General features: G+C 40.2%; 1 protein-coding gene across 14 annotated transcripts in view; it reads right to left on the reverse strand.

Annotated features, from left to right (window-relative positions):
- The window catches only part of SLC4A4 (solute carrier family 4 member 4), a 251,636-nt gene that overhangs the window by 191,602 nt on the left and 46,794 nt on the right, over positions 1-13,240 (reverse strand). The gene's annotated exons all lie outside the window — the stretch shown is intronic.

The raw sequence follows: 13,240 nt of genomic DNA on the forward strand, positions 1-13,240 counted from the left end.
TTAAAAGACTTTTTCCTTTTGTTTTATTGAAAAATTGGTTTTCTCCCCCCCAAAATACCCACCTTTTTATTACTTTCAAATTCCTTTCAGTCTGCTTATCCTACTCCCTTACTATTTCCCCTGGTTCTCTCCTTTAAGCCATCTCTACACACATGTATGGGTTAGGCTCTTGAAACAACAATGCCAAAGAAAGGCTCAGCGTTGTAGCTGTGTGTCCCCCAGGGTATTAGAGAGACAAGGTGAGTGAGGTAGTATCTTTTATTGGACCAACTTCTGCTGGTGAGAGAGACAAGCTTTCAAGCTTCCACTGAGACCTGGAGAAGAGCTCTCTGTAAGCTCAAGAGCTTGTCTCTCTCACCAACAGAAGATGGTCCAATAAAAGATTGCCTCACCCACCTTGTATCTCTCAAACGAAGACTCAAGCTTCCCAGCCCTTCAGTTTTCAGAGGGCAAGAGACTATCCTGACCATCCTGTTTTCCACAGCTCTTAACTGATTCTTTGCCATGGAATTACAACATCTACCACAGAGAAGGCAGTGGGTGGGATCCGGCCTTAGACAAATCAATCAAACCCTGAAGGAAACATCTCTACTGTGTAGGGTAACAACATATCCAGAGCCAAGAATCAGTAAGTCTGATTCTGCCTAGTGAGATTTGCAGTAAATAAAATTAAAGAATGCTCATTCCATTACATAATATCTACTTCATATTATTATATCATGTGATACACTATGGCTTTATCCGCATGTCATGGTGATGTCCATGTGATATATCTGTATTTACCATGCACCTCTGACCATCTCACCAGCACTTTACCCCTTAAGCTGCCTCTTTCACTAAGCAGCTTTAGACAACCTCTTTATTTTAGAGAAAGATGCACCTATGCAGTTGCAGAGGCTCTCCTTTTACTTTAGAGTGACTCTCTGCAATGAAATTTAGTATTTATTTCAGTGTAGACCTCCATGTGTGCTCAAGGAGATTCTCTGAGCTTTTTTTCCTCGCTGTTTTTTTTTTTTTTTTTTTTTTTTTTTTTTTTAGAGAGAAACGATCTACACAAGTTCAGGTGGGTGAGCAGGTATTTCTATACATGGTATAGGATCTACCAACAGCTTCCTCACGACAGTGATATTCAACAGGTGGCCTGCAGGTGAAATGTGGCCTCCCAACGCTTCCTGTGTGGGCTGTCAGCTCATCTTAAAAAAATGTTTATAATTAAGTTCACGAACAGTGATTCACGGCCTATCACTTGCCTAGGACTTCCTTAGTAAGTAACTTACGGGCTCTTAAGTTCCCATGATCGTATCGGCTACAACAGAGCTAGGACACTGCCCATTTTTGATTAGTGGTGGAAATGGCTCCAGAGGCGATCCCAGCAATTACAGGCCAGTAAGCCTAACTTCAGTACCCCCAAAAACTGGTTGAAACAAGAGTAAAGAACAGAATTATCAGACACAGATGAACACGATTTGTTGGGAAAGAGTCAACATGGTTTTTCGAAAGGGAAATCATGCCTCACCAGTCTATTACAATTCTTTGAGGGGGGTCAACAGGCCTGGGGACAAGGGGGATCCAGTGGATATAGTGTACTTAGATTTTCAGAAAGCTTTCGACAAGGTCCCTCACCAAAGGCCCTTAAGCAAAATAATCTGTCATGGGATAAGGAGGAAGGTCCTCTCCTGGATTAGTATCTGGTTGAAAGAGAGGACACAAAGGGTAGGAATAAATGGTCAGTTTTCAGAATGAAGAGAGATAAATAGTGGTGTCTCCTAGGGATCTGCACTGGGACCAGTGCTGTTCAACATATTTGTAAATGATCTGGAAAAAGGAGTAAACAGTGAGGTGGCAAATGATACAAAACTACTCAAGATAGTTAAATCCAAAACAGACTGTAAAGAGTTACAAAGGGACCCCGTAAAACTAGGTGACTGGGCAACAAAATGGCAGATGAAATTCAATGTTGATAAATGCAAAGTAATGCACACTGGAAAACATAAAAAACATACAAAATAATGGAGTCTAAATTAGCTATTACCACTCAAGAAAGATCTTGGAGTCATTCTGGATAGTTCTCTGAAACCAAGAGCTCAAAGTGCAGCAGCAGTCAAAAAGCTAACAGACTGTTAGGAACCATTAGGAAATGGACAGCTAACACCACAGTAAATATCATAATGCCACTATTAAAATCCATGATTCGCCTGTACCTCGAATACTACATACAGTTCTGGTTGCCTCATCTCAAAGAAGATTTTAGAAATGGAAAAGGTGCAGAGAAGGGCAACAAAAATGATCACGGGTATGGAACAGCTTCCATATGAGGAGAGATTTAAAAGCCTGGGACTGTTCATCTTGGAAAAGAGACACCTAAGGGGAGAGAAAGTGGTGTGGAGAAAGTGAATAGAAGTGTTTTTTACTCCTTCACATACCACAAGAACAGAGGTCACCCAATGAAATTAAGAGGCAGCAGGTTTAAAACAAACAAAAGGAAGTACTTATTCACACAACGCACAGTCAACCCTGTAGAACTCGTTGCCACTGGATGTTGTGCAGGCCAAAACTACAACTGGATTGAAAAAAGAATTAGATAAATTCATGTAGGGTAGATCCATCAATGGCTATTAGCCAAGGTGCTCAAGGTTGCAACCCCATGCTCTGGATGTTCCTAAGCCTCTGACTTCCAGATGCGGGGATTGGACGACACAACAGAGGATGGATCACTTGATGATTGGCCTGTTGTTCATTCCTTTTGAAGCATCTGGCATTAGCCAGTGTCGCAAGACAGGATACTGGGCTAGATGGACCATTGATTCGACCCAACATGGCCATTCCTATGTTCTTGGGCCTTAATAAGTTTCTCTCTTTTTTTTTTTTATACTTTACATCTATTTTGAGCCAGACTTGCATATTTCAGACCTTTGTTTAAGTTACATATTTACTAAGTGAAATATATCACAGCCTACTTACGGAGACTGTTTACAAAAAACAAGGCTGAGCAAAAAGGATCCAAAAAATGAGATTTCCAACAGAAACTAAAGCATAAAGTGAAGAGACTCATGCTGGAACCTTTGCTGGAAGTCTCAGAAATAAAGGAGCAAGTGAGCCTAAGCCTTGATTCAACAAAGCAGTAACGTACATGCTTAACTTTAAATGCAAGTTTAAGGTTCATAGACTTCAGTGGAACTTAAGCATATGCTGGAGTGCTTTGCAGAATCAGGGCCACAGAGACTAAACCAATATTTCAACCCTATAGGTGATCTCTTCCAGATCAGAGAGCAAGGTACATTGGCAAGAGAGTGCACGTACAAGGGAGCATACAGAGGTACATACGTATGTACAAATGCTAATGCATGATCTAGGGCTGTCAATCTAGCACGATTTTTAAATAATACATGTTATACAAGTAAAAAAATAAATTCCCCCCAACTCTCAAATGATTCAGGTATCTAGAGAGCACTAGTCTCCACATTTCCAGAGGACTTGAAAAGGGTAAATACAGTACCTACCTAAACAGGGGAATACGGACAACCCAGGGAATTATAAACTAGTCAAGCTTAATTTTGGTACCCAGAAAGATAATGGAGCAAATAATCAAACAATTTGTTAGCATTAAAAAAAATAATTATGTGATAAGTAACAGTCAACATGGATTGTTAAGAACAAATCATGTCAAAAAGCCTAATATCCTTCTTTGACAGGGTAACAAGCCTTGCAGAAGCAGTAGATGTGAAATATCTCAACTTTAGTAAGGCTTTTGATATGGTCTCATGACCTACTCATAAACTAGTAAAGTATAGGCTAGATCAACCTACTATAATTTGGGTGCACAACTTGTTGTAAAACAGTGTACAACTGGTTGTAAAACCATATTTGGAAAGTTGTCACCAATGCTTCACAGTCAAGCTGGAAGGGCATACGAAGTAGGGTCCCGCAGGGATCTGCCCTGAGTACAGTTTTAGTCTATATCTTCATAAATGATTTTGATAAATGTCAGAGAAAACATTTATAAAAGTTTGCAGAAGATACCACACTTGGAGGGGTTGCAAGCACTTTGGAGGACACGTTCACAATGATCTTGACAAGCTGGAGAAATGGTCTAAAATAGATGGGATGAAATTCAATAAGGACGTATGCAAAATACTATACTTAAGAAGGAATAACCAGCTGCACAAATACAAAATGGGGAATGACTGAGGGTTATCGTGGATCACAAACTAAATATAAGTCTACAATGTAATACTGTTGCAAAAAAAGTGAACTTCATTCTGGGATGTATTAGCAGGAGTATCGTAAGCAATTATTCCACTCTACTCAGGACCGATAAGGCCTCACCTGGAGTACTGTATCTAGTTCTGGGCACCACACTTTAGGACAAACTGGAGAAAGTCCAGAGGAGAGCAACACAAATGATTAAAGGTCTAGAAAACATGACCTCTTAGGAAAGATTGAAAATATTGGGTTTGTTTAGTCTGGAGAAGAGAAGACCGAGGGGGGACATAAAAACAAGTATGTATAAGGCTGTTTTAAAGGGGAGGGTGATAAATTGGTTTCCTTAACCACCAAGGACTAACAAATTTATTTGGGCATAAGCTTTCGTGGGCTAAAACCCAATTCAAGTGGTTTTTTAAAACCTTGAAAGTATCAATTTCTTTGTTAAACAAAAGCAAAGCACATGGTCAAGACAACTAAGGATAATAATGACACATTCTCACAGCATAACCACCCCGTTCCAGAAGCAGGAGCCAGAGCTCCCATGTCAAAGTAGCAAACAATGAGAGTTAAATATCAAAAGATCCCATTAGCCAGGATCAATGAGCAAACTATTTTATTTGGTTAAAAATGACAATAGCCCTTCACTTTAACAAATCATTATGGCGTGATGCTATGAGATTACTTACCACAAAAATCTTTTCGCTCTCCAGACTTACGGATAAGCCAAGTGCAGATTAACCAGCTTTCAAAAGTGGTGCTGAGAGATGTTACAGGATCACTATTCCACGTATTTATCATTCTCTCTCCATGCGAAATGTTTGTTTTACTGAGCATTGCCTAGAGGCAGGTACTAACCGGCTAGCATCAACATCTACACCAAAACTTATAACAGGGTTCATGAAAGCAGGATTCTCTAGAGTTCTAGTTTACTACCATAATCAGATTATACAGAATTTACTTTCGAGGGAAAGCTGCATTTTGAATCAGAAATGTTAAAAGCTGCACATTAACCCAGCCCTTGAATGACACTTTGCTATCATTAGCAAAGGTAACAATGGCTACACAGACTGGATGCTGATCCAAATATTACCAGAAGCTGAACTGGGTTCATGCAAAAAGAGAGACATTTTTCCAAAATGGAAACAACCCAGATGTACAGTGTTCAGATTTAAGCCACTCAATTGTCCATCCAGACCTGATCAAGAACTTTATTTTGAAAGCTGCACTCTATCTAAACAGAGCACTACACTGCACAAACCTCAAATGGCACTTTACTGAAATGGCATGTTTATTTCACATTTGCTCTCTCAACAGAATGCTCCACCAAACCCACATCCTAAGGGTGAAGAGATTTTTTTTTAAATAAAACCAGAAAGAAAGACAGAAAGAAAGAGGAGCATACCAATAAGACAATTTTCAGAGCAGCAGCCGTGTTAGTCTGTATCTGTAAAAAGAAAAGGAGTACTTGTGGCACCTTAGAGACTAACAAATTTATTAGAGCATAAACTTTCGTGACCTACAGCTCACCTCATCTCATTTCATATGCTCCTTTATCTGTCACTGGGTCTACTGGAAACCCCTCCCATAGTCAGAGCCATATCTGTACCCTCTTTGATTCAGTCAATAGCTGAAGCTAGATTTACATGTAAATTGAGATCATAGTACCTTCTGTCAACTGGTAAAGAACACTTCCACTCCTAAGGTTAGCCCTCATACAACTGTACATAGAATATCTTAATTGGGACGAACATTTTCCAAAGCATGTTTATATCGGTGCTGGAAGAGGAGAGTCAGAACTGCTAAACTGAACGATGAATCTGATCACAATTAGTTATCGCTCGACATAGATGATTTTCCAAAAATGAGATCTTACAATCAATCACTGGCCAAAATTGCACTCTCTTCGTTTGGACACAGAGTCAAGTCAGATCTCCCCGCTTTGAGAATGAGCGTTTCAAGAGAAAGCTGTGAGGGAGCATCGTTTGGCCTGTTGCATGCAAGTGAGGGTGGGGGAAAGGGGGAGGGTGGGAAGAATGCGACAAATTATGTGTGTCTGACTGGTTAACATGCCACAAGTTAACAACTGGGTCGCATGTGATAGTCACAAACTGGGTGAGTCATATTGTCCTCACTTGACTGATAGGAATGCAATAATGTTAAGCACGTTTGTAATGGGAAACTCATGTAATGAATGAAATTTGGAGATCTGTGGTATACTCTTACATATTCAGCAATTGTTAAACCTATCTCCTTTTGGCTCTTTGCTGAGGCCTGCTTTTGTATGGAATTCTAGCAAGCCACCGAGCGTGCGTTTGTTTCTCTTCATACTGCAAAAGGAGTTCTTGGACATTTTCTGAGGGTTGACAAGAGAAGCCCAGGTGCTACTGCCTACAGCATGTCATGAGAAAAACCAGAGCAAGACTTTTCATAAACTGCCAATCTAATTTGGTAGGGTTAAAAAAAAACTTGATTCCCAGGGAACACTCATAACCAAACTGAAAGTCAAGTTTATTCATGTTTGCTTGGTGACCACACATCTACATGTAGAGATGCGCTCATGTAGATGTGAGTGCCCAGTTTCCCCACCTCTGAAAAGTCTACTGTTGAGATTTCGTTACCTCATTTAATAGAGATATAATATCAGAAAAAGTGCTAACAGGAATAGGATGACAGGTGTGCAATCACACAGATTTGTAAGTGGCTTCCAATAAAATATAAGGCTTCATACTGGGTATTTATGGTGGAAGAGGATTCACCCCAACTCCTGAATATAGCTCACTGTTCTATTTAAAAGTTCACAGTGTGGCAGACATGTAGGGGGTGAACTTCGTTCCATATTATCACAAAAACATCTTCTAAATTGATCCGACAGAAGCAGAGGCTCCAGCTTCACAAGGTATTTAGTCACATTCCATGAGTAGCTCCACTGACTTCAGGGGGACTAGTCAAATAGTTGAAGTCAGGCACCAAGTAAGTTGCTGAGTCAGGGCTGGCTCTTTGCACTTCACTATTTTCTGCAATGGGAGTATTAGGGCACCAGCAAATGATCAGCATTAACCATTAGCAAAGCATAGGGCAGAAGGCATCATACTACAGTTTTAGAAAAATTGGCCGATTTGCGGTCAAAATTAAACAGTGTTAAAATTTCATGATCCCTCTCTCGTCCCCCTCAATTTAAAAACATGAACTTGGGGTCAAAAAGAGCTTTGAAGCCTTACAGGCCAGAACCTGAGTGCCCTGCACGAGTGCCAACATTTTCACGCCCGCCTTTGGTTTTAACACAAAGGCAGTGGGCAAAGCATATAACGTGACAACAAGACTTTAGGTTGAGTGACTTTTGGGTTGAAACCAATATACTCAGCTCACACCCACACAAAAAACAAAAAGAAAAGGAGTACTTGTGGCACCTTAGAGACTAACCAATTTATTTGAGCATGAGCTTTCGTGAGCTACACGAAAGCTCATGCTCAAATAAATTGGTTAGTCTCTAAGGTGCCACAAGTACTCCTTTTCTTTTTGCAAATACAGACTAACACGGCTGTTACTCTGAAACCTGTCATTATGCAAAAAACAAAGAGATCCCTGAAAAATCCCATCTTGGTCCCTTATATATATTAGTCCTACATCCGGGAAGGGTGTGGGGGGACACGCACGTGTACATAATGGGAGGAGGACATGTAAACAGCCAGCTGGATCATATCACTAAAAGCATATTTATTTACATCTTGTTTCATGAACACTGTTCCAAAATTCTATTTTCATGTAACCATGCTGTGGTTTTCATAAGCAAGGTGTAAAATTGCCATGTGGGGGTGTTAAGGAGAGATGGTCCATGAAAATCTGTGTTTCAGGGAGGAAAAAAGTTTGTTGTTGCATCAGTGTTCTCAATCCATTTGCCTGTCACTTTCCCTGTATACACACTGAACTCGGGCTCTGATTCCCATGCGTCCTGTGCTTTGTATAGCCATTTATAACAGCATGGAGTGGCTATAAAAATCTTACCAGATCAAAATGATAGGGAGTCAGTGTACAACCCCACAATGTGCAGAGCAATGCAGAATCAGGCTCAAACTGTTTATACAAACAACCAAGCCATGCTCCCCTCATTAGCTTCTTGGTGCTGGGGGATATAGCCAGCAATATGCATCAAAGTGGGAGAATTTAATTCCTGCCACACACACCAAATATATATATCAGAGGTTTTTTTAATCTTGATTTCTCATTCTTTAGGCATGGTAAGACCACAGAAATAAATATCTTGCTTTAAAATCATCCTGAAGAACACAGTTTCCAGTTTTACTCTACATATTTATCTGCATAACATTCTACACTTATTTTCTGTATTACAGTAATGTCTATCTGAGATCAGAGTTTTATTATCCCATGCGCTATATAAAAAGAGACCACTTCTGTCCTGAATAGCTTGCAAGAATACTAACCTCCATCCTTCTATACTATGAGATTGCAAAACATTTTAGAAAGTTTTGCTAAGTGTTGCATATTTCAGGATGATCTCTCCCCTCTGCACGTGGTAGTCCCAAGTGACCTCTGCATAAGAGAATATCTTTAAATAGTGTATATGAAATTCACATCCATCAATCCAGATGGACTGTTTTACTGTTTTCAAATACTGTCAACCAGAGACAAACCAAACAACAGAGGTAAGAATTTTCATCACTGAGAAATCTTTTAAACTTTCTACTCTATTTTCTGCCAAAGCTGTCAGTCGCTAAAGTCACTCTCTTCATCTATAGTTTACATATCACATTCAGAACATTTCTGTTCGGAAAGCCTACAATGTCAGAGCCTCAAAATAAAGAGAGATATATCGTCATCACAATTTGGCTTGTGGCTTTTACATGTAGCTCATTCATACTCCCTATTCCCAGGGCAGTCAGCCAGAGGGAGAATTTCAGTGGCCTTTTCCATCTCAAACAAATATCAAAGTGACAACTGAAACCACAGAACAATCAGACTATCGCTCCACTAAGAAGAAAAGAGGAAAGCATAAGCAGAGATGCACCTCCTCCCAGGAAAGTCTTTAAACACTTCTAGTGGAGAAGTGTGGGGTGGTCTGGATCAGTACTCTACCCAAGCAATTCCTCCCTTATCTTGTTCTTTGCAATATTCTACCCTCAGCTGCACGCAGAGACAATTAGCCTCAATTACTTCAAAGGGCAGAATTTGGCTTGAGATTTTTATGCATCCAGAAAGACGGACTACCATTGTCAAGCTTGCTCCAGGCAACAAAGCCATCAGCTTCTCTACCACCACCCATTCACGATTCATTCCTTCTCTTCATTAAATGGGTCAGCCTGGATTGATGGATCTGATGCAGCCTAAAATTTCTGCCCAACATTGCTTCTACTATTAGTATTACATCATTACTTACCTTCCCACCCTACAGCTTTGCATTTCCCATTGTGGTCTCAATGTTCTACCTTTCTCCCTTTGGTGGCTAAGTGCTTCAATAGCACTTAAATCTTAGAAATCTAAATTCAGAGTTTCGCAGTTGTTTTAGTGTAAAGCTGTTTCTTCATTCTAATTATCACGTGCGTGTTTGAGGGAAGCGGGAAGAGGAAGTTGAAAGCTGGTTTAACACAACTGTACTCAATGTTACATTTTCCCCCCAAAATGTTAAAATATGTATATATCAGGGACTGGATAGCTCAAAAAGACTTTAAGTTATGTTAATATGTAACATCTCTCTCTTTGAGGTCATATATATATATATATATATATATATATATATATATATATAAACGAGGTTCAGGCCAGTAGCTAGTGAAAGTCATCATTTTTGGAAATAAGATGTTCTTGGGCTAGGTTTGGGCAGATAGGAAACCACGCCACAATTGGTACCCTCACTGACATTCTGCGCAGACAGGCTAAGGATGCAATAATCAGCATGGAGACTGATTTGCCTTCCCATCTCTAAAAGTAGTTCCTGCAGAGCTGGAGCACATTGATGAGACTGCACTGGGGAAAATTTACACTAATCAGGCCCATTCTGTACCAGTTCTGTGGAAAGGGAGCCTCAGTCTCCAAAGCTATCACATTGGCACCTTTCATGAGCACTACAGTACATAATATAAACAAAAATCTTTTCTACGCAATCCTCCTGTGGCTGGAGGAACTGAAGACTGTACATTTCTGTATCACACAAATTTTGAGTTGTTTGCAGAACTGGACACAGATAAAAAGATTACTAGATACAGTTCCCAAATCCAGCTGTGCCATGCCACCTGTTCTAAATTAACAAGGTGACCTTGGAAGAGGTCTGCATTTATGGACCTGTTCAATCTCTTGCCTGTCTCCACTGACATATTTTGTCTGGGCTCATCAGCATGGTACAGCAACCCGACCTGGTGATTCAACGCAGATTTGCACACAAACACCAACTGACAAGATTTCAGAACATCTGCCAAGGGAGGTTATGGAATCACCTTTAGTGGGGATATTTAAGGCTGCACTGGATACCTGCCCACCAGGGACAGTTCAGGAAATTATTAAGTCTGCAGGAGACTGGACTAGATGGCCTCTCAAGGTTGCTTCCAGACATATGATTCTAAGAAATATTTCCATTAATTCTTGGAAACTATTTTAACAAATAGTGACTCAAACTCAAGCAGTACTGTGCTTGTGCCTGGAAACCTGAACATGAAAATGACTACAAACTAACTACCTACATACGTTACACTGCCATTTCCATTTTATTCGCTAAACTAGAGAAATGCAAGCAGCAAAAGAACAGATTTTTTTTTTTTTAAATAACCTCATCTACTTTAATAGAAGAAAGAAGTTTTTTGAGTTTCTTTAATTTTAAAATGTGATTTTTAAATGTTTCCATTGAAAATAAATCTTCTCACAACACAAAAGATTCACTTATCCTTCAGGTTTCAGAGTAGCAGCCGTGTTAGTCTGTATTCGCAAAAAGAAAAGAAGGACTTGTGGCACCTTAGAGACTAACCGATTTATTTGAGCATAAGCTTTCGTGAGCTGTAGCTCACTTCTTCGGATGCATCTGATGAAGTGAGCTGTAGCTCACGAAAGCTTATGCTCAAATAAATTGGTTAGTCTCTAAGGTGCCACAAGTACTCCTTTACTTATCCTTCAGTTCAGTCTCCAGTGCACCACATCTCAAACATTAACCAATCAAATTATACATGAGCATTGACCACAATGCTTCCAAAAAAAAAGTTTTAATTTTATTCTCACATTACATGTACACACAGCCCATATTCTCTATGAAGCATCTGTGGAGTGGTATCTTAAATCCAGTATTTGCTACACTACATTCACCAGGTCTGACTCACTCAACCTCTTTCAAACTGCGTGAATACAATCCATTTTTAGTATTATTACAGTGAAGGATAACAATTGGTTAGAGTCAGCCTCAATCCAAATCAGTGTTATGCAAGTGTCATCCGTGTGGCTGTCCCAATGCCCCTTAATCCCGTGAACTGCATCACCCCCTGCTATTCTATTCTTGGGCCTCTTTGAGAGAGAGAGACACACACACAATTATGCTCAACTGTGTCAAAATGCACGGTGGATTTGTAACTTTATTTTCACTTTGGTGCACAAGGCATTTCTTTCCTCCTCTGACAACATTTCGCTTCATACAAGCATCAAGCAAGCCAGTACACAGCCTGATTCTCTTCTATACTACAGCACCCCTTTGTAGATATCTGGCAGTGTAAAGGTGTGTTACTGTAAATGAAAATCAGACCTGGTATACTAATTCCCACTCTCTGCACTCTAACAATTTTTAGAGATACCTCCTGCTCCACTGTCTTATTTCCAACAGTCCTCCCATTCCGAGGAAACATTCATGCTCTGTATTCCCCAGTTTCTTTCTTCTCTGACCCCAGCATATCCACCTGTACACCCCTTTGTTCCAGTGCTCCATATCAAAACTCTCTACTCTTACCATGTGATTGAGATCCAATATCTACTTCAGCCTGTTACACCACCTGCCCTCTTTTTCTTTTTAAATGGAAGACTTCATGTCCATGTTATCTTAACCTACCTCCATAAAATTACTATTCAAAATCTCGAAGCTCTTTAATTCTAATATTCTTAGTCATCTACTGCAACCGATCCTTACCTAAAGACCATAACTTGAGTTGAACGCTTCTTAACATGAAAGAGAGGGGGAAAAATATTACCCTATGAACCTGTAACAGAATGGAGTACTGTGGGCCTGAGAATCTGATTGTGGAGGATTCCTATCACTAGGGTTAATTTCAGCTGCCTCTCCCCGCTACTGTGGAGAGCAACTGGTCTGCTCTGAAAATTGGTGACACAGTCGAATGTGTTAATGAAATAGCAGGTAAAGGAGAACCAGCTACTTAGGTTTTCAAAAGGCCTCTGACAAAGTCCTAAACAAGAGACTACTAAAGTAGTCATAGTCTGAGAGTCAAGGTAACCATGGGTCAGGAACAGTCAGACAGAAAACAAAGTAGAAATAAATGGCCAGTTTTTAAATCGTGGAAGGTATCAATGGCAAAACAGTAGCCAAAAGGTTTTTGTACTAGGACTGGTGGGGTTCAATCTATTTGGGAATGATCTGGAGACTGGAGAGGGTTGGGAAGGCAAGGTGAAGAAAGCAGGCAGATATAGTGCAGACTATCACCTTATATTCTTCCCATATCGCCAAACCTCTGCAGTGTGACACCATTTTCAACAGTTTATCACCGTCTCTCTCTTCCTGTTCTTTAACCCCCCAGCCTCTTATTTAAGCAACCACTTTTCCGAATTCAGAATCATGAACCTGCAGCCAGTTGAGGAGATGGCTAAAGGGGCTGGGAATCAGGCTTCACAGACTGCCCCCTAGAAAGGTACTCAAGAGAAGGTACTCCACTAGACAATTCAGGTGTCTCATCTCTAACACTCCCAGGCCCAGCCCAGCAGTAACAGATCAGAGCGGAATATCCCAAATCAGATGCCCAATCTATCAGTATACAACTGATTCATACAACTAAGGTTACATTTTCATTCCAACTTTTGTTTATAAAAAATTCTTATTCCT

The sequence above is a fragment of the Natator depressus genome, chromosome 4 (assembly GCF_965152275.1).
Source record: "Natator depressus isolate rNatDep1 chromosome 4, rNatDep2.hap1, whole genome shotgun sequence".
NCBI lineage: Eukaryota > Metazoa > Chordata > Testudines > Cheloniidae > Natator > Natator depressus.